Source organism: Neophocaena asiaeorientalis, unplaced genomic scaffold, assembly GCF_003031525.2.
Source record: "Neophocaena asiaeorientalis asiaeorientalis breed wild unplaced genomic scaffold, Neophocaena_asiaeorientalis_V1.1 scaffold134, whole genome shotgun sequence".
NCBI classification, from domain to species: domain Eukaryota; kingdom Metazoa; phylum Chordata; class Mammalia; order Artiodactyla; family Phocoenidae; genus Neophocaena; species Neophocaena asiaeorientalis.
Window position 1 is genome coordinate 30,329,418 of NW_020185339.1, and position 24,169 is coordinate 30,353,586.

Genomic DNA, 24,169 nt, shown 5'->3' on the forward strand with positions numbered 1-24,169 from the left:
ATTTTTCTCCATGATCAGCAATATTGCTTTGAAAAATAGATACCTTCAATTCTTTTCTCCTTTTGAAAGATTTCCACAGGATAAATTCCAAAGAGTTGAATAAATTAGTCAAAGGCTAGAAACAATTTTAAGGATGTACAATTTATTTAAAAAAAAAACAAACAGAAAACAAAAAATTGCTTAGTGAGCATCTGCTGTGCTGTGTCCTGAATCATCACAAATGAAAGTTATAGATAGAGCCTTCACTCAGTGAACTCAGCATCTAGTGGTAAAACTAGACAACTGTTATAACAATTACCCTCACTTATGAAGTGTCTGTTCCGTGCCACACACTATGCTACCAGGTGTTTACATATATTAATTAATTAATTAGGCCATGGTGTGCGGCTTGTGGGATCTTAGTTCCCTGATCAGGGTTTGAACCTGGGCATTCAGCAGTGAAAGCGTGGAATCCTAACCACTGGACTGCCTGGGAATTCCCTACACATATTATTTTAATTCCCCAATATCACTAGAGGTAGCACTATTACATTTCTATTTTGCAGATGAGAAAAATCAGGCTCAGAGAAGTTAACTAACTTGCCCAAATTCACACAGCTAGAGTCCAAGCTGGAGTTCAAACTGAGGTCTACCTGACTTCAAAGCTCATGGACTTCCCATTAGCCTACCCAATTCCTCTCCATATATAGGTATTTGCTAAACTGTTTTCCCCAAAGATTGTACAATATTGTAGTTTGTCAACAGTGTGAGTCTTTGTATTTCATCTCTACTCTGTCAGCATAAAATGTTATTATTTTCACATCCAACTTTGTAGATTTTTCAAATGTAAAAGTATAAACATTATTATGCTTTTAAAGAGTGGCTTTCGAGGACTTAAAGGTTGACGGAAGGGTTGACTGATAAAATGCTTCAGAGAGCATGGAAAGGTTCACCCTCAAACACCCCTCTGGAAGCGGCTGCCTATGCGGAGGGTTTTGTCTTGATAACTAACAAGGGCAGAGCTCACTCACGTGGTTTCTGTAATTGTTCTGGATTATGTCATCATCCCTAACAGAAGGGGATTTGTGGGATGTCCTCAATCATTATCAGATTTCAGAGGCTATGAAGCTCTTTGGCTTATTCCAGGGCATGGGAGCTGCACCATAATACATTTGGTTTTGAATAACTTTTATTACACAAGAGATTCATATTCATTATAGAGAAATCATGTAACCAAATGAACCAAAAATAGATGAAAAAGCAGCCATAATTCCACCTCTCAGATATAGTATCACTGTATCTGTTGTATAGTTTAGCTTTCATATATGATTGTGCCGTACCTAACTTCCTGTGAATTCTCTGTGAACTGGTTTCTGCATTCAAAATAGAGCATACACATGTCCCCAAGTGGTTAAAGGTGCTTTGATAATGTTTCTGTATTGGCTACTTTGTGCTTCATTGTGTCATAATGTACTCAGTAAATCCTCTATTATTGGATATTTAGGTGGATTTCCTCTTTTTGCTGCAGTGCTGCAATGAGCACTCTTGTACTTAAACCTCTTATCCACATTTTAAATCACTTCTCAGGATAATCCCTAAAAATGTAATTACTGGGTCAGAAGGCACGTGGTTTTCAAAAGGCTTTTATCAATGTTGAAAAATTATCTGACACAAAGACTACATCAATTTACACTCCTCAGACTCTTGGACAACACTACATACAATACTTAATTTCCCCTGCCATCTTAATTGGGCTGTATATTATCTTATTATAGTTTTGAATTGCGTTTCTCTGGTTAAAATGACGTTGAATATTTTTTCATGCATTTATTGGCAAAATGCACTGGTTTTAAATCAAATTTGACCAAACGCTTATTTCTAACTTACCACGTTTGGTTGGACTAGCTTCAATGTGCCATGAAATCTGGAATTCTTCCAATCTAGAGGTGTTTATGAACACGACAGCTGCGAAGAGAAAAAATGATTGCAGAGAGAGAATTTTCTGGAAGTAGGATTTTAATGTGCTGCTGTGATTCCAATCAAATTATTGTTGAATGAAAAAATGGTGAGAGTCATAAAGCATCTTGTGTTTAACCTAAGAGACCTTCCCCAGCTGTGAGGTTTTGAGTCCGGTGTGGGTACCTGTTATTACACAAGTGAGGGATGGTTGCTGCTCGCTTACTGGAATGCCATTTCTATTTCTTGGTGCTTAGATCTGGCAATCTGTCGCCAAATGTTACCTTCCTCTCAGGAGAATCACACCTTTTAATTAGGCTGGGAGGGAGTGAGCTGTACTATTGCCTGCCAGATGACACTTCTTGGCTAGAAAAGGAAATCGGTAAAAACATTAAGACTATTTAAAATTGAGTTGCCTCTGTTTCCTAAAATGAAATCTCTCAAGGAAGTCTCAGCACGACAGGACTGTAAGAAAGGCTTCCGATTTTTCTTGTGCTTATTTCAGGAAGCTCCTTTAGAATTATGAATCAGAGGCAGATGATATTGGAGTTTACAGCTAGCTATGACTGAATAACATCATCACAAATTAGTGTATTTAATATGCAAAACTGAAAAAGCATACTTAAGGCAATGCTTGCTCTGAAAGCCAAATTTATAGCTGACCTGCTTAAATCTTCTTCTTTCTCAACAGCATACTTAATCTTTCATGCTTAACCTTTCACTTATTTATTTATTCATTCTAAAGAAGTTTTTAGTTTCTAGCTTATGCCAGAGACGATACGAAGCGGTGAGATAGTATCATATGGCTGCAGTGCAACAGAAAATTGTATCCGGAGAAGATAATCAAGTAGACAAATAGTCATAGTATGAAACGTGAAACAAGTGTTGAGAAAGAGAGAAACAATACGAAAAGTGGGTCTAAAAGGGAAAAAATTGCTGCATGGAAAAGTCAACTTTATGCCTCATTTCCTGTATTGTGAGTATGTGAAATTCAAACAAGTTGAAACACAGAATTGAAATTGTGTTGTTAAAGGTGGGTGCCTTGGCAGGGTGGGGTTGACAAGAAGAAAGCAAGAGCATTTTCTTGCCCTGTGCCTCTGAAGCAGCCCTGGCCCCAAACCCCAGTCTGTATCTACTGATGTTTCTAGACTTGCTGGGTGCTGAATGCTCGTGTGAAGGGGCAGTGATCTTATTTCCAAGCTTAGTGCCATAGAATCATAGGGAAGTCTTCAGTTTCCTAGGTTTTGACAAACTCAGTCATGCCCTAGTACATGTCTATTTGGATTGAAAAATGCAGCTTTACAGGCTATACTATTTAAGCCCCTTACTTTGGCTTCAGAGGCATTTCTTAGTATATACGAAGACCAATTTGCATTCAGTAGCCTTGTGAGCTGCTGAATGCCAGGAGTTGTGAGTCTCCAGACTGTCTTCTCGACAGTTGTATGTGTGGCTTTTCTTACGCAAAGGTCTGTTCTTAGAGCATTGCTGACTCCTAGTTTACAATAGTGACTGTCTCGTGGGTCATTTAAATAAATCTATATTGTGTTTTTATTTGCATTAAAGGTTAAAGATTATAAACATTGAGTATTGTATGTATAATTCATATGTTGGCTAAATGAAGTCACTGTGTACTATTCATTTCAGTGGTAATTACGTTTTCAAGGTAATTACTATGGAAAGGGTCCATAGCTTTCAGCAGATTATTGAAGGGGTCAGTGATCCCCAAAAGATTGAGTTGAATTTCAGCCCTCTGGGCACAGGTAGGGGAGAGTTTTCAGAGGGGCAGGAGTCTTTTCAGAAGCTCTGTGATTGCACCAATATAGCACCCATCTGCTGTTCCAGCTCAGCTCTGCCTGCGCTTCTGAAGAATTGCCACATACATTCTATGTTGCTGCCTGTGAATTATTGCTTGTATTTTCTTTGATTAGATTTAAAAATATGAAGTTGCTGCTTTTTGACCATTTTTACACACAAAAATCTGAATGCAAACAGTTCAACCCAATATATAAAACCGAGGACTGGAATTTGAACACTTTTGAGAAGTGAAATGGAAGTCCATTTGCATTACCCTTTTTTTTTCTTTTTTTTTTTTTTTACCTCCAATTGCATTATTCTTAAATGCATTTGTGGCTTTGCCACTTTTCCTCAGGACTATAAAGCCAAGCATTTGCTCTGTTGTTGAATCACAACCAGCTCTCTGGGGTAAGGAGTCCAATAATTGACTCTTTAGGACAAGACCTTAAGCATGAGAAGGTGACTCCTGTGCTCCAGGGCCACCTGGAACAGATGCTAGGGCTGAAAACTGAGAGAAGATAAATGTTTCAAAGTGAAAGCCTTACTGGGTTGTGCCATCAGGAATATAACATGCAAGAGCTGGGTAAGGCTCTGCACACTTCACTTGACATTAGTTTAGCCCTCACACGAGAACTTTTTATAGGTGATAGCCCCACAATTTGACAGGTGAGGAGAAACAGGAGTGAGAACCAGAGAAACGCAACACCAGGAATTAAGGGTTAGAACATCATTCCTTTGAATAAAAGCCTTGACATTTGTTAGCCTGAAAAAGAGAAGGATTGGAAGTGATTTAATAGCTGTCTTGTATTTAAGGCACTGCTAGGATCACTGCCACAGTTCTCTACCTCAAAAGAGGACTGACTAAGGGAAAACGGACTTCAACCACAGGGAGGAATGGCTTCTTGATCATTATGACAACTAAATATAGAAGGTGCTAGGTGACATTTAAAATCTTTTCCCAAAGCACTGTGTAGAATCTTGTCATCATCCTTGCAAGATATCATCTCCTTTATCTCTAACCAGTAGGAATAATTGTCTAATGGTGACTCTGTGGGAATTGGGATGAGGCTGGTGAGAAAGAGTTTGGGAGCCCAGAGGACTTTTATGTTGTCTTGAATTGAAAGATGCTTGAGCTAAGGTCAGTCCTGGTTGTGATAAAAATAACATAATCTGTCTGAGTCTTTTCCTACTTGTCACCAGAAGGTTAATCAGGAAAAAAAGTACCATCAGAATACCAAAAAATAATTTATTGAGATGAAATCCATACAACATAAAATTAACCACTTTAAAGTGAACAATTCAGTGGATTTCGTACATTCGCAGTATTGTGTGAAGACCACATCTATCTAGTTTCAAAACATTGCCATCAATCCAAAGGAAACCCCCTAACCATTTAGGAGTTTCTCCCTATTCTCCCTCCCGCCCGCCCAGCCACTGGCAACCACCAATCTACATTCCATCTCTGTAGATTTATCTGTTCAGGATATTTCATATAAATGGAATGATGCAATATATGACATTGGTTTCTGGCTTCTTTCATTTAGCATGATGTTTTCAAGGTTCACCAACATTGTAGCATGTATGAGTACTTCATGTTTTATGGCTCAATAAAATTCCATTGTATGTATATACTACTGTTTGTTTATCCATTCATCAGTTGATGGGCATTTGGGCTGTTTCTACCTTTTGGCTGTTGTGAACAGCACAGCTGTGAACATGCATGTACACATACTTGTTTGAGTACCTGTTTTCAATTTGTTGGTTACCTTCCTACTACTTGAATTGTGGGGTCATATGGTAATTCTAAGTTTAATTTTTTTGAGGAATTGCCAAACTATTTTCCACGGTGGCTGAACCATTTACATTTCCAGCAGTAATGTACTAGGATTCCAATATCTCCACAGGCATGTCAGCATTTTTTATGTATCATCTGACTTTTTGATTCTAGCCATCCTAGTGGGTGTGTAGTAGTATCTCATTGTACTTTTTTTTTTGCAGTGACAGTTGTGAGGGGTAATGATCAGATATTTTGTGGAATGACCCCAATTTGAATTTGTCTGATGTTTTCCTTATGGATAGACTGGAGTTCATGGTTTCTGAGAAGAATTCCACAAAAGTGAGGTGCCCTCCTCATCACACCATTTGGGGGGAGGCATGACATCAACATGACATCACAGGTGTTGTTGACCTTGATCATTTGGTCTGCAGGTTTCTCTAATATAAAGTTACTATGTATATTGCCACTCTTTATTCTTTGGAAGTGTGTCACTAAATCCAGCTCACACTCATGGAGTTGTTTCTTTAAAAGCATATTACTTTCTGTATTTTTATGACAGGAGGGAGAAAAAGTGTTAAAAATGTTTCTAATCAAGTCAGATATTTAAATAATAAATGAATAATGTGTTGTGTAGATATAAAATAAACCAACAAATGATTAAAAAACTTAAAGACTCAGCCAGTCTTCTAATATTGAAACCGCCTGTACCCCGTCACCAAAGTCACAGTTCCAGTGAGGTAAGTAGTGTGGGCTCAGTGGTCCCCCCCCTGCTACTGTGGAGTGTGACATTCACAAGTTCTGTTCCATGTGGCAGCTGACAAAATAAGTTTATCCCTGTCACTCTCACTCTTCCTCATACACCCAGCAAATGTGTGTAACGTATGCTGGATAGAATTGTGTTTATTAATATGAATAAAGAATAATAATAATAGCTAACATTTAAGCATTTACTACGTGGCAGGTAATGTTCTAAGCACTTTACCTTTTTTTTTTTTTTTTTTTTTTTTTATTTTTGTTATTTTTTTTCTTTTTTGCGGTATGCGGGCCTCTCACTGTTGTGGCCTCTCCCGTTGCGGAGCACAGGCTCCGGAGGCGCAGGCTCAGCTGCCATGGCTCACGGGCCCAGCCGCTCCGCGGCATGTGGGATCTTCCCGGACCGGGGCACGAACCTGTGTCCCCTGCATCGGCAGGCGGACTCTCAACCACTGCGCCACCAGGGAAGCCCTTGCCGGGGACATTTTTAACCGTATACTAAAGTAGTACCCCACACCAACACCCACATACCAGCCTTAGCAATTAACAACTCACGGCGCATCTTGTTTCATCTATACCCCCTCTTTCCCCTCTCCTCGATAGGTTATTCTGAAGCAAATTCCAGGCGTCATGTCACATGATCAGTAAATATTTCAGTGTCATTGAAAGTAACAGACTCTTTTTAAAAAATCATAATTATCGTAAGTAAAAGGCCAGTAAAAATCCCCCAAATATCATCTAATATACAGTCAGTACACAAATTTCCCCAGTTTTTCTCAATATTTATTATAGTTTGCTTGAATCATGATGGAAACGAGGTCCATACACGGCAATTGATTGATATGTCTCTCAAGTCTTTTTGTATCTCTACCTTCCCATTTCTCTTCTCTCTGTTTTTTAACTTACAGTGTATTTCCTTGGGTAAATGTTAATCTGTAGCTTTTCCCATAAGTTGTTGAAAGGTTTTTATATCATTCCTCAAATGGCATTAAGTAATTTAGGAAATGAAAGAAGGGAAATTAAAATGTTCTATACCTATTTAATTCTTAATTCTAGTTCCTTCAATTTTTAAAAAAACATGTTTTAGGGCTTCCCTGGTGGCGCAGTGGTTGGGAGTCCGCCTGCCGATGCAGGGGACACAGGTTCGCGTCCCGGTCCAGGAAGATCCCACATGCCGCGGAGCGGCTGGGCCCGTGAGCCATGGACGCTGAGCCTGCGCGTCTGGAGCCTGTGCTCCGCAACGGGAGAAGCCACAACAGTGAGAGGCCCGCGTACTGCAAAAAAAACCAAACATGTTTTAAAATATCTTAAGATAATATGCTTTTGAATTGGAAGGGATGGTGAAGGCTGCCCAACCTTCTTGTTTTCACACGTGGAACCTGATGCCTCTGAGTGACGGGCATGAGGCCGTCCAGCAAGCTACACACATGACCTCTGTGTTCCTGTCTCCGGGTCCAACCAGAGACAGTAACCGCAGTAACAGTAACTGCCCTTACTGTTCTATTCAGCATCCATCAGGCAGCATCTATTAGTCAGCATTTTTATATTTCACATGTATTAGGATAGTTGATGTTTCCAGTAATGACCCACGAGACCAGCAGAGTGTTAGATTATTCCATCACATTCTAATTCCTGAACACTGGCAATTCTTGTAAAGTACCCGGGTAAAGTACACATTGCCCCATTTTAGTCTGTTCAGGAGGTACTTTAGGAGGATTCCTCACACCTTCCATTCGGCTGGCCGTCCCCCTTTTTTCTCAGTGGAACTCACAATACCTCTTCTGTTGGGCAGGAGATCCTTTGTTCCCCCCCACTGCAAGTGCTTAATTGAAATTTTTAGACAGACATTTAATTAGGAAGTGTGGATCAGGGTGAAGATAGCCACTGGACTGTAGATAAAGCTCAGAATCACTCCTTGGCTTTTGAGTCCCTCAGCTTTGCTCACAAGCAGGACCACATTTAACCTTCCTGCTGCCTCCACCTGTGTCAATCAATACTTGTCTCCAACCCTCCTCAGCTCCCCTTTGCAATTCTCCAAGACAGTCTCTGATTTGAAAAATCTCTTAAAGTTTAAAAAAGAAAAAAAAAGTTGAGAGGATAGAACTAACTTTGGCTTCTTTTTTTCTTTTTCTTCCTTCCTTCCTTTCTTTCTTTCTTTCTTCCCTTCCTTCCTCCCTCCCTCCTTCCCTCCCTCCCTCTCTCCCTCCTTTCCTTCCTTCCTTCCTTTCTTTCTTTCTTTCTCTTTCTTCCTTTCTTTTTTCTTTCTTTTTCTTCCTTTCCTTCCTTCCTCCCTCCTTCCCTCCTGTCCTTCCTTCCTTTCTCTCTCTCTCTCTCTCTCTCTCTCTCTCTCTCTCTTTCTTTCTCTCTTTCTTCCTGGCTACTGGCTCGGACCTGTCCCTCCTTCTAATCTCTCATGGGCCTTGTTCCTCTCAGAAGAAAAAAAAAATCAACACAGATTGCTTTGAAACAGTATTCCCTGCAGAAGTGATCTCAGACATCTTTCTAAGGTTATCTTATTCTTTACCAGAATAGGCTAGAGAGAGTATGTTATTCAATCAATAGCTATTGCAAACATAATGAATCTTTGTCCAGAACAGTGCTCAAAACTGTGCGTTTACAGCAAGTATGAAGTATGATCTCTGCTCGCGTGTTACAGAGGGAACATCGTTTAGGACCTAAGTTCAGAACCACTTACTATTTGACCTTGAGTTCGCTTCATCTCCCTAAGCCTTTGTTTCCTTGCAGTAAATAAGGATAATAATCCTTCTATTTCAAGGGATTTTGGTAAGGATTTAGTGAAAGAGTAAATAAAAGAACATAATATAGTGCCAGATACAGAGTAAGTGCTCAGTAAATTTACCTAACATCACTATGGTTATTTAGAGAAGTAGAAAAATATACTTGAAGTAGATTACAAAAGCAACAATGAAGAATTTAGATTTAATGGGGTTTGGAACATTAGGCAAGTCATTTAATATTCTTGAATGGGTGATATTATGGCAGTGGTGTTTTAGAAATCCTGGTCCAGATGTATCTTATCTGGGCCAGCTAGATGTGAGAAGCAGAGAAGCCAGCTAGAGGTGGTTCAAGGAAGAGGGACTCAAGCTGTGTCTGAAGGAAGGAGAGTAAAGGGGCTCTCTGAGTAGCATTTCCTCAGATGAAACAAAGGGACTTTGTATCCATTTTGATTTAAGGAACAAGGATGAGAGGATAGCCAACACTGCATCTCACATTCACTAAACTGGGATGAAGAAAAAGAACTGTCCATGGTAGCAATCTGCTATTTAGATAAAAGCATCTATTCGTGTAGTAGGAATGGTGAGTTTTCTTTGGAGTTACTGAGTCTAAATTAAAGTGCCCTATTTTTTTTAACATCTTTTTTGGGGTATAATTGCTTTACAATGGTGTGTTAGTTTCTGATTTATAACAAAGTGAATCAGTTATACATGTACATATGTTCCCATATCTCATCTAAAGTGCCCTGTTTAACTACCTATTTAAAGTCTTCCCTGATGGGCTGTAAGTGCTGTGAGGAGAGGAGACTCTTGTCATTAACCTCAGCATCCAGCACAAAGCCAGGCACTTAGTGAATACTCTGTGAATACTCATTGAATTGAATTGAGTAGAGTTTAAGGTGATGGCTGGAGAGCTGAGTGAAGCTATAGCATCTGGAAATACGGCTTCTTTTGGGAGGTATTCCTTTAAAAATGGTACTTAAAAGCACATGAAAGGATGATCACACTTGAGAGTAAATGTAGAGAAAGAATAAAACAGCAAGAGCACACATATTGGCGCCATTCCTAGTTTGAGAGTAAAAGGAGATAAAGGAATCGTATCAGTCAGACCAGGTTTTGATATAGTAAAAACAACTGCAGAATCTCAGTAGTGCAGCATCGCAAGTTTATTTCCCACCCATAACACTTGTCTGGCACAGTTGGTGGGACACTCTGTTCAACCTGGCCACTCAGAGACCTCTCTTGACACAAAACTGCTGCTTCCTCCTTGACATATATCCTCCTCATGTTCTTATATTTCTTCCAGTGTCAACCGCTAGTTCTCTCACTATGGAACCATATTCAGACTTCTGAAGAGAGAAAATCTAATTGGTCCAGGAAGTCAACATCCATCCTATTGCACCATAGACCACTATCCAGCCTGTTGTTTGTCTGCCTATGGAACAGGGGACATCTTATCTAATTCTCTGGGGCCAAGAGGGGTCACATTAAAAGAGGTGACAGCCCAAAGATTTTACCTGAGTTGGCTTCTCAGAGCTTCAGGTCCATTCTCAAGAGGTTTGTCCAGAAGCAGCCTCACATATATGGCTCTTCCCAAATGGAGATCATGGGGCCAGCATTAGGGTGAGAGTCCAATGCTTTTTTGAGGGGGGAGTTTTCTTCTCTCTATTTGTAATTAAAATCCCAATTAATTTGTATGTATAGATCTATTCTTATTTTCCTCTTTCTCTTCAATTTCTGAATTCATCTCAGAACAAAAAAGTCCACTTTGTGGTCCATTGGAGTGGAGAAAAAAAGACAAGAAATACTTTCATTTGATGTCATTGGTTTATCTGTAATAGCACAATTCAGGGAAAACATATACATTGAGTTGTCACTACTAGAAGAAATGCGATAATATCAACTGTCCTATTTATGAATGTAAAAAGGGGGGAAATACAGGAAATTGGAAATCAGATCACAAACACTTTTCCACCCAAAGTCAACATCTTGAACGCAGAAACTTGGTAAATTAAATGGTTGACCAGTGCTGGTCCTACAAGCTTTGCTCCTTGAAGAAAAACATCTTACATTCCTGTAGAATTTGACAGCTAGCAAATCACTTTTACCTCTTATCTCACTGGAATATCTCCAATCTTTTAAGGTAAATAGTTGTCATTATCCTAATTTTCAGCAGAGGAAATCAAGGCCAGGAAAGTTGAAATTTAGCCAAGATTTTAAAAGAAATATGGACAGATGCAAAGATTAGAATTCAGGCCTTCTAATTCCAAGTGTTTTGTTCTTTTGGGTTGTAGGAACCTTTTCCCTCTTTCACCTCTTGCAGTAACTAAAATGCAGTGAAGGGGCACAATTTAGGGCATCGATGACTCTTAGTGCCACCAGCGGTGTGACCTTGGACAAATAACTTGGCTCTCTACTCTTCATTTTCCTCATGTATAAAATTGAGAAAATTATAACCTAACTCCAGGGCTTCATGTGATTTAGATAATGTCTTTAAAGTACTTAGCGAATGTTAACCACTTATTAAATGGTGGTTATTATTATTACCATCGAAATGATTCCTTTGGATTAAACTGTTGCTGCCGTATTAAAATGTAAATAGGTGTCTTGGCAGGTCAACCACATTAACCTATGGCTGCAGTTAACTTATTAAGAACGAACCTAGGCAGAAGAGTTCCATCGTTAGAGGGGAGAAGCTGGTGGGCGACGCGGCCAGGGAGGCGTGTCCACGTGGGGCTCCTCAGGCTGGGGCTGAGCGCGCCTGCGCAGTGAGTAGGAGATTGGGGCACGGTGTCTTGGCGCAGAGCCCTGGCCGCAGAGTTTGGGTCACAGCAGAGGTGACCGTCACTCTGTCATCTGTTTGGCCTGGGTTGGTGTTTGCTGGCAGGGATCCCTGGGACATCCTCTAGTGAGTGAGGTATAGTATCTCTCCCCAGGCATAGCTCAGAAATCCACTTACTTTGAGGACCATTAAAGAAAAGTTCTCATTCAAATGAGGGGCCGCTCTTTGAGAACCTGTGCTGAGGGGTAGTACGCCCCTCTCCACCCCGCCCCTACCCCCATTCCCAGATGACACTATTAGGAGGTTTGAAGGCAGGCGGGGGTCCAAACTTGTTTGGGGGGGGAAATAGAAATGACAAGTAAACTGAAGAAAATATTCTCAGCCTCACTAGAAATGCAAGAAATAAGAATTATACTAATTTGTTAGTATAATAAAATACCCTGGGAGGGTTTAAACCAAGGGAGGGTTGTGGTGAGAATGCTTTAAGAAAAATTGCCTCTGTCTCTCTGGCTACATCAATATGTAAATGATTAAGATAAAAGATTTTTTAATACCATAGTACCAGTATTTTAGTATTTAAAAATTACAGAATACTTCACACTGCTATTATGCTCACTATGGAAGCTAGCTCAGTACCTCCTTCATCCACTCAGGTGTCCCCACGCACCCCCTAACTCTTTGTTCTGTCCATCTTTCCTGTTTCTGCTTCCAGGAACACTACCAGACTCCACTGTCCTTCCTTAATCCTTTTCTATTTCTTGTCTGTGTTGCACAATGAGACCATTTAAGCCATTAAACATGTTTGAGTGCTTTGCAAACAAAGGCAAAATCTCTGTACTCAAGGAGTTTACAGCCCAGTAGAGTTGAATAGGACAAGGATACAGGTAAGTGTAACACAAGGTAGAAGAAAAATGTTCCATCTTAAATATAAATTAAATACTATAGTCTTTCAAGGGATGAGGAGGATAAATTTTGTGGCGAATCTCTCTCTGTCCCCCATTTTGCAGACAGTAAAGTGGAGGCCCACAGGGAGGAAGTGATTACCTTAGGTGCCAGGATGTGTTTCTCGTATGTATGTAAGATCAGGCACCTCCCCGATATGTCCTTGACAGCATGACGCTGAGTGGACCAGGGTTCCAGTGTGAATTCTGGGAGCCCTAGGCAAATGAGGCAGTCTGCTTTTTGTGGTCAGGCTTTTGGGAAATGCTATATAATACACCCTCTCTTGGAGGTTCACAGTGACCATTCATGTATTAAGGGTTCCTAGCAGTTCAACAGAGGAGAGAGCTTTATTCCTCACATCTCCCCTCACATCTCTGAGCCCTGAAGATCCAGCCCTCAGGTCAGAGAAGCCACTGAGCATCCTTGGAGACCTGGTCTGGGTCAGTCTCTCCACTGACTGTTCTGCTCTACTCTGGAAACTAAGAGGAAAGAAGAGAAAGGTCTCTGTGGCCAGCTTGCTTCTTGGGCAGTTATTTGTGGGTTCGTTAAGAATAGTCTTTACCTAAATGTTTGGATGAAGGACATTTATCTCAGCAGGTTGGTTGGTGACGCATTCTGGAGCTTATGTCTGAGCCTATGTGTCATTACCTGTGATATAATCCCTTCTCTGGGAACTTTCTATTTTATTTTTTTAATCCAAAATAATGTACTAACTTTTATTTCTTTTAATACTGCTTTTAAAAATAGGTAATATTAGACATCCACATGGCATAAAATTCAAAAGTCAAAAGGGTCTGAAGTGAGAAGTCCTCCCTGAAATCTCTGTCCCCAACATAGCCCAGTTTATATTGTTTGTGTGTGTTTGTGTATGTGTGTGAGCGTGTGTAATCCGTCGCCTTTCTTCCCAAGTGGCCACGGATACACATTGTTATGCATCTGCTCTTTGCACTTAAAAATACATCGTGGTAATAGTGCATTATACGTACATAGAGAGGTTCTCAGTTGTTTTAATAGCTGCATTGTATTCCACTGTATGTACCATCATCTATTTAAGTGTGACATTTAGGCTACTTCTAGTCTTTTGCTCTAGTCAAACCTGCAGTGAATAATTTGAGAAATTGAGAACATTGGAAAAATTAGGTAGCAGTCTCCTGCCACTAAAATAAATCCAGAAAGTTAGTTGATGGTCTGTAAAAACCTTTTCATATATGCAGCATAGTAAGGCAGCCTGTATACATAAATCACTAATAAACTGGGGTAGGAAAAAATTCAGATAGATTATGCATACTGGTGAGCACACAGCATAAGGGGAGCTAAAGGCAAATGATCCAAGACCCACAAAGGGTCTGGTGGTTTTATATTTAATGTAAGAGAGAAGTGTCTCATAGATGGCTACCAAATGCCCCAAGGTGCTTAAATAATAATGAAGCTGGTAATGTAGTAGTATTTACTAGATTTCTCAGTTTTTAAAACTAAGAATGTTCAAAATTGTTTACGTTTACTTCTAATAATAGTAAAACAATAATAATTCCAAAAGTTAACATTTATTGAGCATTTACCATATTCAGACACTATTCTAAGTACAGGTATTACCTTATTTAATCCATTATGAGACTGATGCTATTATTATCATCCCCATTTAATTAATTAATTTATTTCATTAAAGTATAGTTATTTTACACTATGTTAGTTTCAAGTGTACAGCAAAGTGATTCAATTATATTCCTTTTCAGGTTCTTTTCCATTGTAGGTTATTACAAAGTACTGACTATAGTTCCCTGCACTATACAGTAGGTCCTTGCTGTTTACCTATTTTATATATAATTTGTGCATATGTTAATTTCAAACTCCCAATTTATCTCCCCCCCACCCCCCTCGCTATCCCTTTTGGGAAACATAAGTTTGTTTTCTATGTCTGTGAGCCCGTTTCTGTTTTGTAAATAAGTTCATTTGTATCGTTATTTTAGATTCCACGTAAGTGATATCATATGATATTTGTCTTTGTCTGACTTACTTAATATATCATCCCCATTTTAGAGATGAGAAAATTGAGGCCAAAGGAGGTTAAGTAACTCAGCCAATGTCACGTAGCCAGTGAGCAATGGAACCAGTTATTGAATTCAGGGCTTCCTCCCATGACCATGGCTGCCCACTGTGGGGCTTTACCTTCAAGTCTTCTCCACTTCTCTGACAGCATAACAAAAAGAAATTTGAAATTTCTATATTCCTAAAAGTCTCATGGAGGTTGATGGTCAGACTTAAGGCTGTTAAAAGCTGTCTGATGGGCCTATAACTCAAATATATGAGCTATTGAATATTACGGGAACAATGTTTTCCCTTTCTCCTGGTGTTCTTTCTGCTTCATGCACAATGATTGTATTTTGATTCTTGTTTTGTTCCCTCAAAGTAAGCTGCTTGAAGTACCAATGAAATCACCATGCTGAAAAGGACTTTGGTATTTTGCAAAAGGCAAATGTCCTTCATAGGCCATGATATTGGGTTTACTCTTCCCACTATGTTCTTTCAAAGGCTGAATTTATTCTTCAAATAAGCTTCCAGCTGCTTTATGTGGACAAATTCTTTTCTTGTAAGGTCCAGTAGGATCCCCAAATTCAATTGAGAAGAACCATCAAGCTCACATTAGAAAAGACGATGACCAGAAACAGTTTATACACAAAATGTAATGCCTTTCTGCAAACTACTTCTGCACTTTTTTGTATAGGAAATTTGGACATTTCTTTTTTTTTTTTTTTTGCGGTACGCGGGCCTCTCACTGTTGTGGCCTCTCCCGTTGCGGAGCACAGTCTCCAGATGCGCAGGCTCAGCGGCCATGGCTCACGGGCCCAGCCGCTCCGCGGCATGTGGGATCTTCCCAGACCGGGGCACGAACCCGCATCCCCTGCATCGGCAGGTGGACTCTCAACCACTGCGACACCAGGGAAGCCCTGGACATTTCTTGAGTTTAGACATGATTTGCTCTAATTTGTGACTCAAATTATTGATATTTAGCCCTAATTTATATTGGCAGAGGTACTGTCCATGCTTGTAGAATGTAATAGATATTTATAATTTATACAGCCTCCAATTCCAAAAAGCATTTGAGTGGCTACTCAAGGAAGTTAAGCCTTGATAAAGTAAAGGTTTGATGACCTTTCTGAAAATAAGAGTCTAAGTCCTCAAGTCTTAGGTCAGATGTCATCTCCCACAGGATGCCTTCTTTGATCCTCCTAATAGGAAGCAATCATAGCTTATTTATGTGTAGGCTGAGTGTCAGCTTTTTCTTCCTCTTAAATAATCCCTTCCTTTGCTGTATTTGGAAAAAACAAAGAGATTTTGTCATACGCTTATTCCAGTGTTATCCAGTGATAGCCAGTCCTAAGTCATGTGTTGGCACTGTCACTCTCTGTTTTCCATGGGCTACTTCTTTTTTAGCTGCTAAAAGGGCCAGGACAAGGGTGAAGAAAGTGAGGTAGCTAGAGAACAAGGTTTAAGTAGGCACTTACTCTAAGAGTTGTGTAGGCACAAGTTTAGGCTACACTAGTCCTGGCCCTTCCCACCTGTCACAGCCTGGAATTCATGGACTTGAGTCCCTTGGCGAGGTGGATGGAGGTGGGGTCTGATCTGCATCACCTCACAGCTGCACACCACAGTGGTTAAGAGCATAAATTCTGGAGCTGGACATATTGCTTAATCTCTTTGTACCTCAGTTTCCTCATTTGTAGATCAGGGAAGATGATGCTAAAAATATAACCTACCTTGGTAGGGTTGTTGTGAGTTAATACAGGTAAACTACAAAGAGCAACCCTGGCACATGGTAAATATTCAATAAAGCACAGATTTCCTCTTACTGCTATTGCAGTTCTTGTCTCACATACCTCCATGGTACCACCGCCCAGAGCTGTAATAATATGTTAAACTTTATAAGAAACTTGGAGAAAATTAAGCAGAATTGTAAAAGACAGAGAATTTAAAATTGTCAAGCAAAACATTATTTCCTCAAGACTGAAGGGAAAAGCACCGCCCCCCCCAACCAAATTCCTTTTCTTCTCTATAAAAGTTGTCTCCTTCCCTTGCCACAAGACTTGCATATGGCTTGCCATGGTTGCAGACCCTGAATTGTTATTCTCTGCTCATGCCCCCAAAACCTATCTTTGCAGGAGAAATATTTGGCAGTGTATTTGTTTCAGGTCAGCAATAATATCTGGGGCCATCAGCAGGACAGTCCAGGGTGGGCACTGGCTGCCCATGTCCAGTCTCCTGCAAAATCCCCCAGCCAAATGTGCCTCTCTATGGGACATCTGCTTGTTGTCCCCATACTTGCCCGTGCTACCTTGATATCCTTTTTGGGGTAGTCACTCCTTCTCTATGCTCAGCCATGAGGTTGGGGTAAGATTCTCCCTTAGTTCTAGGGGTAAACTTAAGCCACTAAATATATTCTGTATATTTATACCCCTGGCTCTGGTAATTGGTTCAGGATAGAGCTCAACATAGCCAATCGCAAACAATGAAACAAGAGGAGACTTTTGCTGGTGATTCTGGCCTCGAGATTTTTGCAGCGGCTTTTTGCTCCTGTGATCTCCCTCTTTCACTAGATATGTATAAGGAGGGATTTAGGATAGGAGCTGCTGCAGCCATTTCAGAATCAGGAGGGCAGAACGTGCCTAAGAATGGCATCAACAGCAGGAACACACACACACACACACACACACACACACACACACACACACACAGAGAGACAGAGAGAGAGAGAGAGAGAGAGAGAGAGAGAGAGAGAGAAAGAGAAGAATGAGAAGAATCTTGGGGTCTAGATGCACATAACTAAACCTCTCCGGACTGTTTAGTTATGTGAGACAATCTATTCTTTTTATTGTTTAAGCCAGTTTGAGTTGTGTTTTCTGTTTCTTTCAACATAGTGACCTAATTGATACAGTGTCTGTTTTCTAAGATTCCAGTAGACAGCGAAATGGTCAAAATCAATCTTTCTCTCTCAATACTTTTAGTTACACTTATTTCAGAGGTGAAATTGAAGTAAGGGTTTTATCATATTGCCTAAAAATTGTGGATCCTGGTTGATTATATCTTTTTTCATCCACTTATACCCATGTTAACCAAACTTCTCTTTATACTCTTAACACTCAAGGTAAAGAAAGGAGATAGGAATTTTCCCTTGACATAGACTCTGAAATTCTTGCCCTTCCACTGTCTCCATATTCTGAATTGCCTTCCTTTTAGAATAAGAATGCAGCTGAAGGACATCTTTGGTTTCCCTATACAGCCTTGGGAACAAATTAGATGTTTGAGATAAAAATAATCCTCAAAAATTCATATTTTCAACCTATTTTATATTCATTATTTGGAGGACCTGAAAAGGATGTGCCTATCTCACTTTAATGAAGAAGTTCTACTTCAGGAAAGGCTTTTGTCTGAATGTTGGGGAAAGTGTTATAAAAAGACAATACATTTATAGCAAACCAATTTACAATGTTGTTAGATATTATCTAAAAGTAGAGTGATGATGTAATATGTTGTACAAACCAAGACCCTTGAGGATGAAAGGGGAGAACTATTAATAAGTACATTAAGGTTTTCACAACTGGCTAAGATGGAGCAGCAGGAATTGGAATTACCCTCACCTGACACATCTGAACAACCAAAGAAAATATACGAAACAAGAGTTTTCAAGACCTTGGATATTAGATAACAAAGGACAGGATCCCTGAGGCATAAGAAACAAATGTTTTGGGTCCTATGATTGCCTGGAGAGTTTTTAGTCTCTAGCACAGAAAGGGAGGGACCCAGGTGGACGCAGATGTTCTTTCTGACTTGTGGTTGAAGGGAAATTTCTGGGAGTGTAGGAGAAGGTAGCTGGTGTTCACGGGGCAATTGCCTGGAGAGTTTTTAGTCTCTAGCACAGAAAAGGAGGGACCCAGGTGGACGCAGCTGTTCTTTCTGACTTGTGGCTGAAGGGAAATTTCTGGGAGTGTAGGAGAAGGCAGCTGGGGCTCACAGGGCAGAGTAAATAATAAAGTAAATAATAAAGAGGAAATATATATATATATATATATATATATATAGAGAGAGAGAGAGAGAGAGAGAGAGAGAAACACTCTGCAGATCTTTAGGGGGTTCCGCTTAAGAACTCAGTTGACCACTGATCAATGCATGCAGTTGAGAAAACAACCCAAGGCCAGGGAAACAACAACCTGAAAGAATTAAATGGAATTCCTGGAGCTCCCACAAGGCATAAATAGTTCTTATTCCCATTAGCCAAAGTGAAAAACCTCATAATTACTGGGCCATCAGGTAGAGTACTCAGAAGACTTTTGCCTCAGTAGGGAGACAAAATTCAAATGCTTTTCTGGTCCTGTTTAATAAAGCTTAAAAACAAGACCCAAGAGGCTCAAACCGTTTCTAAGTGCTTTAATTCTGTCCGAAAACAAAGTTCAATACTTTCCACAGGAATACACAAATATCTAGCACTTAGATTTACAATGTTTGACATCTAATTAAAACTTGCCAACATACAAATGGAAAGAAAATACAACCTGTGATATGGTGCAAAATTAATCTATTGAAACCAACCAAGAACTAATAAAGAATAGACAATGACAATAAAAGTTATTATTACTGTATCCCCATCTTCAAGAAGCTTAGAGGAAAGATTTAACATGGTAAGTAAAAGCATAAAAAAAGATTCAAATTGAACTTCCAGAGATGAAAGCCCCAATGCCTGAAATGAAAAATGTATTGGATGTGATTAACAGCATATTAGAGAATTGCAGAAGAAAAGATTAATGACTTGACAACATAGCAATAAAAACTATTCAAAAATTAAGCACAGAGAAAAAAGAGACAGAAAAGGAACAGAGCATCACTGAGCTGTGGGAAAACTTCAAATGGCCCAGCATACCATTAGGTAATTGGAGTCACCAAAGGTAGGGGGCAGAAAAATTACCTAAAGAAATAAGGCCAACAAATTTCTCAAATTCAATAAAAACTGTAACTCATAAATCCAAGAAGCTCAACAAACCCCAAATGTAAGAAATATCAAGAAAACTACATTGAGCTACATGATAATCAGTTTGCTTACAAAAAGTGATAAGGAGAAAATGGTAAAAGTGGCCAGACATAGAAGACACATTAAGTACAAAATCTCAAAGGCAAGAATAACAGCAACTTCTCAATAGAAATGATACAACCAGAAAGTACGTTAAACATCTTCAAAGTATTAAAAGAAAAAAGACAAACTCAACATACAACTCTATATCCAAAAAAAATTTTTTTTAAATGAAGGAGATATAAAAAAGCCAAGAAAATTCATCACCAGCAGACCTGCAGTACAAGAAATATTAAAGGAAAATCCTTTAGAAAGAGGAAAAATGATATCAGATGGAAATCTGGATCAACAAAAGGGATGAAGAGTATTAGAAATGGTAACTATATGGGTAAATACAAAACACTTTTTCCTTATTATTTAAGTATCTTTAAAGATAATTGACTTTTTAATGCAAAATTAATAGCAATGTATTGTGGGGTTTATAATGTATAAAGATGTATGGCAAGATGTATGGCAACAACAGCATAGAGATTGGGAACAGAAAAGTGGAAGTATTATTGTTCTGAGGTTCTTATACTATATTTGAAGTGATGTCATATTATTCAAAGATAGACTGCATTACACTAAAAATGTGTAAACATTAAAGCAACCACTAAAAATAATAATAAAATATAATAGCTAAGTCAACAAAGTGATAAAATGGTATCATAAAAATTACTCAATTAATCCAAAAAAAGGCAGAAAAGGAGAAAAAGGAAAGAACAGTTGGAACAAACAGAAAACAAACTGCAAGGTGGTAGATTTAAAGCCAACTGTATCAGTCATCACATTAAATGTAAATGGTGAAAATACCACATTTAAAGACAGTGATTGTCAGATTGGATAAGAAAGCAAGAGTCAACTAATATGCTGCTTACAAGAACCACTTCAAATATAAAGACAAATAGATTAAAAGTAAAAGGATGGGACTTAAGACAGAGGCTTGGGCCATATCACCTGGGACTTGCAGGGATTTCTGTACAGGAGACAGGCTGCCGGTTCTGCAGTCATGGTGTCATAGTATATGGCCAGTTCCTCAGGCTAGAGGAAACTCATTAAGGACAGCCAGGTGCCCAGTCAGCCTGGAGCAACTGAGGTGACATGATGTCTTTTAGTGAAAACTGAATGTGGCAAGTATGAGAATCATCCAATATTAGAAAAAATATATGAAAAGAGAGAAACCATTCCTGGATTGACATAATAGCCGTGTGCAAAGATAAACTACAAAGTATGAAGAAAATGTTCCTCTAGGCACAGATGAATTAGAGAAATACCTGCCCAAAGAAACAGAAGCTTTATCTCTCTCCACCCCAAACAAACACACAAATAAACAAACAAAAAACAACAAAATTATTTTATCATACATATCCTACCATATCAAAGAGGAAGAACAAATATTCCATTGAAATATTTTTTCAAGATTTGGCTTAAACGGACCTCAGAACCGGGAGTCCTTCTCTGCCATTAACATCAAAGTTTCACAGCAAAAAGGGTAAATGATGGTTAAATTAACCAGTGGAGAAAAGAATGATTAAACAGAATAGCATTTCAGTAAGCAGAAAGACATTATTTCAGAACCAGTTACATGGACTGATGCTCCCTTGGGTAATACTTTTGGTGTAACGATTTTAAGCTTCCTGTTATTTGCCTGCGGTATCCCAGCTGATAGAAATCCATACTAATGGCCTTTTCAGCTTCTTTCATATTGGGTCTAAAACATATGATACTGGATATAGCTGAACTTTTCCAAAGGGCTCGGTCACCAAACCTATTTTCCTTTTAGATGAATCCAATTTCCTGGGAAGTCTAGCATAAACTGCACAGAAATGGCTGGGATTTTTATGTTAAAAGAGCAGTAATTGGATTGTATTCCTTGGACTATGTAACTACCCTATTTAGCGATGGTTGTGTTCAATACACATAAGTCCCTTCGCTGAAGACATTGTAGTCAGGAGATAAACATTTACTGCAGGCGCGTGCGGAGGCTTGGGGCTGTTGAGCCCTAGAAGATGGTTCTTGATTTGTGTTGATTTGTTTTGTTCAGAAATAGTGAGGGAATCTAAATTTACACACAAAGCCTCTCCCATTCAAAAATTTCTAGAAGTCATCAAAAACAAATTACATGATTTTAATGTTTCACACTGTAAAAATTCCACTGCCAAGCTCCTAGACAAATCAAGAGACTGCTTTATCAAACTCTGTTTTGGTACCTGGGCAAAGATGACTTTATTATTTTTAAAAGTTGAAAACTGCCCATCTGGAAACATCTCACAACTCTGAACATTAAAAAAAAAATTCCTTTTGCTTCTCTGCTTGATTTAGAAAGTAATATTTGATGGTAAAAGCTTTTCTTTTGTTGTTGTTTTTGCTGTTGTTGAACTATATAACGAAGGGGATATTTCTGCCACTCATGGCCTAAATACTAGGATAAGTTCACAAAACTCATATTTGGCTCATGGGGTATATCTCTAGAGCAGTGAAAGATGTCCTTTTTTTAAAAAAAAAAAAAAAGGCAATAAAAGGTTCAGTTAGTCCTGGCTAAATAAGAGATAGGATTTAAAAATAGCTCCCCACAGCGCTGGTACTCAGTGGGAAACTCAGTATTGATTGATGGTAGACCATCCTTTGCTGGAACCTATGTAGTAAAAGAAACCTTTAAGCAAAATACTTGAAATATAAGATAAAAGTTACATGGTAGAGATTCCCGTGATTACTTTTCTCAAAGAACATTTGTAATCTCATTTCAAATTCTGCTTCTAAGGGACTAGAACTCACTATTGTTATTATTCAAAGCCCAACATTAAGTTTGAAAATCTAAAAAGCCTAAGAATTTTTAAGCTGGCTAAAGAGAGATTTCACACAATATTTAATGGATACAGCTCCTGAGAAATTTTAAAAATGTAATAGGGGAGGAGTGAGAAAGAAGACAAAATGTGATTTGAGGCATATCAAAAGATTTCATTTAATGCTACGTTCTGCAGTACAAACTCTATGTTACATACCAAGGGTAGCCATCAAAGATTTTCAATGAGGAAAAGAGGAATGGGTTGGGTATTCTAAAAAGAGATCTGGTCTGCAGAGACCTGCAATCCTTAATTTCAGTGCTAGGTTTAATTTAGGCATGGAAAGCAATTGGTGTACTATGTATTACAAATACAAGTTGCTGTATCATCTCTCCCAGCCCTTTAGGGCTCCTTACTGTTTCCAAATATGCAGAATTCATGCCCATGCTAACACCCTTAACTTGACATTCATCCCTTGGAACACAGTATCGTTTTATTTGCAAATCCTACCATTTCTTTAGCTCTGTTTATGCCTCACCTCCCCCTTAGGAGTTTTCCTACCCCTTAGGCACATGCTCCACAGAACTCCAATACTTCTTAGCTCTATCATTCGCATAATACTTATTGCAAACTACCTTGTAGTATGGCCTTCTGCATGTGTCTCTGAAATCAACTGACTACAATGTCCTTGAGTGAGTGGACAATGACTTATGTGAATTGAACAAAGCCCTCTCCCTCCACCATTAAATTATATATACCACCTGAGCTTGATAGATGCAACATACATAAATATTACCCCGCATACTATACCAGTCTCTTCATTGTAGTCAAAAACTAGAGATAACAATTTCAGTCTTTATAATGCAGTTTGTAGGTTCCATGCTGTCTGCAATTTTCCCTGAGGAGGATTATAATTCAATACTAAGGAGACAAATGGCAACATTATTTTGCAGTTCTTACCATCAAGAGATGGAGTCTATTTCTCTACGCTTTGAATCTCAGTTTGGCCATATCATTTGTTTTGGCCAGCGGGACATTAGCAAGCATGGCATAAACAGAGGCTTGACCAGTGCTTGTTCACTGGGACTTGTTCTCTGTCTTGCTGTTTTTGGAACCCAGCTGCCACGTGAAAAAGCCCAGAGTAGCCTGCTGGACACTGGAGACCTGACCCAGCTACTCTGTTGTCCCAGCTAACCCCCAGACATGCAAGCGAGCCACCCAGGACCAACCAGCCCCCAGCTAATCCACCAGCTGACAGCAACCACACGAGTGAGTCCAGGTATGACCAGTGGAGGAACTGCTTAACCAAGTCCAGCCCAAATGCTGACCTATGGAATTTTGAACTAACGTATAATTATTTTTAAACCTCCAAGTTTGGGAAAGTTTTGTTATAGACCGCAAAATCAAACTGATTGTGTATATAATAAAATCAAGATATTAAAAATTTCATTTTCATGCATATTTGACAGAAAGCCTACTGTGCTTTAAGGAAGATTGTACACGACTTCTTTAGAACATTTTAGTCAAGAATTAAGAATTATTCTTCCTGGCTGAATCTAGGAAAAACAAACA